This window comes from Myotis myotis, unplaced genomic scaffold (assembly GCF_014108235.1).
Source record: "Myotis myotis isolate mMyoMyo1 unplaced genomic scaffold, mMyoMyo1.p scaffold_m19_p_16, whole genome shotgun sequence".
NCBI classification, from domain to species: Eukaryota; Metazoa; Chordata; class Mammalia; order Chiroptera; family Vespertilionidae; genus Myotis; species Myotis myotis.
The window spans coordinates 47613334-47618102 of NW_023416320.1; the positions used below are offsets into that span (position 1 = coordinate 47613334).

The 4769-nt window shown below is 47.7% G+C and overlaps 1 pseudogene; it reads right to left on the reverse strand.

Annotated features, from left to right (window-relative positions):
- Window positions 1-1323: 1323 nt before the first annotated feature.
- Window positions 1324-2741, reverse strand: LOC118670561 (annotated as a pseudogene).
- Between the last annotated feature and the right edge of the window lie 2028 nt (window positions 2742-4769).

Sequence of the window (4769 nt, forward strand, 5' to 3'; positions counted from 1 at the left end):
TGAGCTCTAATATGTCCAATATAGAAAGCCTTTTCTTGTTTATGAATGTAAGTTTGTAGCTGAGTTAACAAAGAGAAAATGGCTGTTCTTCCTTGTGGGAGAGAGGCGGTCTCAATATAAGGAAATAATTTAACTATATATGGAGAGTCAGTGTACAAGTTAAAGGGAACCTGTTGCAATTGTTCAAAAGCATAAATGACTGCCAAAAGCTCTGTTCTCTGGGCTGACGTCTCTAGGGTTTGTTGAACATGGGTTATTGAGTCAATGATTATTACTGCCCTACCATTAGAGGAACCATCTGTGAATACTAAGGAGGCAGGAGGTGATAATGGCTCTTTTGAACATTTAATAGAAAATACAAACAGATGTAGGGAGAGAAATTGCAATATATAGGTGATCTTGGCAAATGATATAAAATTTGTCCTGGGAAGTTACCTATAGCTATTTGCCACTCTTCTTCAAATTGTAATAGTGTCTCTAATTGTTCTCTTTTGTAAGGTATTATTATCTCAGTAACTTCTCTTCCAAAGAGTTCGATACTGCGTCGTCTGCCTTTGGTAATGAGAGTGGCCACTAGGGAGGGATAGGATGTTACAGTCTTCCTAGGAGTGACAGGTAAATGTATCCATTCTATTGGTCCTTCCTGCCATAATTTTTTTTTTACAGCCTTAGTATTCATGTATTTATTCTCAGAACATACAAACTCATCTTTTCAGAGAATAGAAAACAGAAATTTTATTTAGTGACTTCAAGATGGACACAGCCGGCTCACCCTGACCCACATCTAAAAAACTTCCCGGGGTGAGGGGTGTCTGGGGTGCACAGCACCCCTTGGCACAGGGGCCGTGCACAGCTCTAGACAAGGCTCTCACCTTGTATTATAATCCAAAAGGGCAAATGCTACCAAAATGACAATAAGAGTCCAAGGTTCATAATTCTCACAGTGCCGATCCCCTGGGTCATCGAGGGCAACACTGTTGCTGCAGCTTATGCAGTCAAGTCTGTGCGAAGAAACCCTCCCAGCAGCCTGGGAGGCAAAGCCATTGGCTGCCCCTGACACTGGCAATCCCCGAGTCCGCCAGAGGGGCAGAGCTGGGCCCAAACCTGTGGTCATTTGTTCTCCCCGTCTCCTGCAGAGAGAGCTTTAGAAAAAAGCTTCCCTTCTCTGCAGCCCACACTCAGGCCTTCACACCTGAGGGTCTAGCCAAGCAGTCTGAGTGTTTCCTCAGCCCCCGTAAGAGTGAGGACCTGGAAAGGGAGATGTGCGGGTCCTGAAGAACAGGCTTCAGAGCCTGCCTTGAAGCTGGTGGGAAGGGTGCTGTGTCAGGCATAGATGGTCTCTTCCCGGCGCTTCTTGGTGAGGATGGTGCCTGGTTTGTGCTGGGCATCTGGGTGGTTGGCTAGCTCTGGGGGGCAGGAAGACACCGGGCTCCCCAGGATGGCTTGCTTCAGCTCATAGAACACAGCAGAGTCCTCTTTGGTGAGGAAGGTGATGGCCACACCACTCTTGCCTGCTCATCCCGTGCGGCCAATGTGGTGGACATAATCTTCAATGTTTTTGGCCATATCGTAGTTGACCACCATAGACACATCTTGGATGTTGATACCATGACCTGCCACATCTGTAGCCACCAAAATGTCCTTGGCCCCGGCCTTGAGGTTAGACAGTGCAGATTCTCGCTGTTCCTGGCCTTTCCACCATGCAATGTACACGCACCGTGCCCCATCTTCTCCAGGGATTTGGCCAAAGCATCACAGCCCTTCATCTGGTTGACGAAAATGATGACGGGTGGGTCAAAGCCTTGCTCCAAGACTGCCAGCAGCTTTTTCCTCTTCTCTGACTCTGACATGAGGAAGACCTTCTGTTCCATGCGTTCCTGGGGCTTGCCTGCAGAGCCGATGTACACCACGGCAGGTCGCCAAAGATAGCTCCGGGCCAGACGCTCCTCGGCTGGGGGCATGGTGGCCATGAACATGACCGTTTGGCGGTACTTATGTTTTCCTGACTCAAAGTTGGCCAACATCTTCTCAGGGTCCTCAGCCTCACCCGTGTCCGGCTTCTGGTTGGTGACAGGCATGTGCTCCAGGATCTTCTGGACGTCTGGCTCAAAACCCATGTGAATCATCCTATCTGCCTCATCCAGAACCACGTAGGTACAGCGGCTCAGCACCAGATAGCGGTTTTCCAGCACATCAATCAGACGTCCTGGGGTAGCAATCACAATCTCACAGCCCATGCGCAGCCTGAAGCCCTGGTCTTCTCTGGAGATGCCGCCTCAGCTTCTTCCTCAGCCTTTTTCTTGGCCAGAAGCTCCTCTAAGGATAATGGCTGGGCCTTAGGCTTCTTATCACCATGTTCATCCTCGTCATCCTTCTTAGAGTCTCTGTCTTTCCGAGATTTAAAATCTTTTCCTCATCCAGGAGATAAACGGGATCATTTCCGGTCCTTGTCCCGTCTGTGCCCACACTTAGCCCGGCCTCTGTCCTTCTTATTCCGATCCCACTCCTTATCTCGCTCTCCATGCCGTCGTTCTTTCCTTAGACTTGGACCGGGAACAGTAGCGAGACTGGCTGCCCCCTCGACGCCTATCCCTTGAACGATGCCGCTTTCTGTCTTTAGAAGGGGAAGGTTTCCGGTCCCCGTCTCTATCCCATTCTCTGTCAGGTGACCCAGATCCCTTCCTTTCCTCCTTGGAAGGTGACACATCACAGTCCTTCTTGTCAGCCAACTCTCCTGCCATCTAGGGGAATCCTGTTCGGGCGCCAATTGTTGGGGTCCAGCCCCAGCAGGTCCAGGGGTTCCCAAAGATGTGGACGGAGTCGGCGAAGAATGAAGGAATGACACGGAGACAGCGATCAGTTGATCAGCAGCCTAGCCAGGATCTCCAGCCAGGTTCTGTGTCTATTGTCCTATTACATCTGTATTTATACCAGTTGAGTTTAATCCTACCCATTCTATTCCAAAGGTTAGGGTGTTTGTTAATCTAGTTCTGTTGAGTTTAATCCTATCCATTCTATTCCAAAGGTTAGGGTGTTTGTTAATCTAGTTCTGTTGAGTTTAATCCTGTCTAGGTTAATCTCTGTGTTCCATTATAAGGGCTATTCCAAGGTCACTGCTCTACTGATAGGCTACAAGGAAGTGACTGAAGGAGATTATCCTACCCAGTTAAGGTTATGTCCTCCCAGCCTCGCTGCTTGCCTTCCCTGGGACTGCCCTGTGTCGGTGGGTGTCCAGGGGTATAGGCTTTGGTGCTTTCCCTGGTGGGCAGACCCCTGGGTATGTGGGCCCAACAAGTCCCAAATTTGCCAACAGTCTTAGTCCAAGTACTTCACAAGTAGTACATGGTATTTCTGTAACACTAGGGGGTCTTACTGATTCATTCCCATCCTTAGTCCTGTTAATTCCTAACTCCAGGGAAAAATCCCTACCTGGGGAAACAACCTTTCTCGGGGAGGTGGTCCTGGTTAAAACACATAGTGCTAAGAGGGGGAGCAAACATATGCCATATACGCCAGGTCCCTTGAAACATAAGCTGTGCAGATGTTTCTTCCCTGCAGCGACTGTGTCAAGCAGCAAGGTGGACCGGCTTCCGGCATGATATGAACACACACAAAACATGGATGCCAACTGAGACAGCACCAGGCAGGGAGGAGACGAGGAGCTGCACACATTGTCAGACTAGCAGACTGTGCAGTTAGTGCTTCTCCGGGTCTCTCTCTCTCTCTCTCTCTCTCTCTCTCTCTCTCTCTCTCTCTCTTCTCTCTCTTCTCTCTCTCTCTCTCTCTCTCTCTCTCTCTCTCTCTCTCTCTCTCATCTCACTTCCCATGACACTTCATAGTTAAAAAGTACTTCCACTTAGGACAAAGACGCTGTGGCACATACATCAATGGAATCTTGTCCTTTGTGACAACACGGATGGACCTGGAGAAGTTGCTGAGGAAATAAGTCAGAGGACAAACGTCGTATGACCCCACTTAGGTGTGGCTTCGAAGCAACAAAATAAATGAGCGGACCAAAGAGACCCGTGGACACGGAGCATAAGCCGACGGGAGGAGGGGACGATGGGGAAAGTGAGGAGGTGCTCACTAAAATATTGCTGTTCTTAGAATTTTTTTAAAAAGTACTTTCCTATTCTGTTTCATTTGATTTAATAAAAATAAGAATGGAAAATGAAATAATTCTCATTTTACAAATGAGAAAATCAGCAGAGAGAAGTTACCAAAGTCACATGCCATGGGAATTAAACAGTGGGAATTAAAATGCAATTTTCTGGCTTGTAGTTAAAGGTGCTTTTCCAGTACAAACTTTGTTATCGATCTGATACGAACATTACCTGACGGTTCCGAACCTTCCATCATCTCATGTCACTCTTTCCTGCGGCCTGTTTGTCCATCTAGAGCACAGAGAGGGTTCAGAGTCCATGCCAATGGGATGTGAACAAGTTAAGAGCATGAATTATATTCTGGCACCCAAAGGCCTCATAGTTTCAGTGGCTGTAATTACAGTCCAGCCGCATTCTTAGGACAGAATCTTGCAGTTCCTGCAACTGTGCAATGAAGGGCTTAGACTACAGGGTGCTGACGTTCTAGGATTAGTTTTTCTATCAAATGGATATTATTTTATTTTAAATTTATTTTTGACAGTATTGCTAATGCCTCCTGTTTCCCCCCCATTGAGCCCCTCTGCCCCGCAAAATGGATATGATTTTATTCTATTTTTAATTTATCTTTATTGTTGAAAGTATTACAGGGGCCCCCTTCCCCTCCCC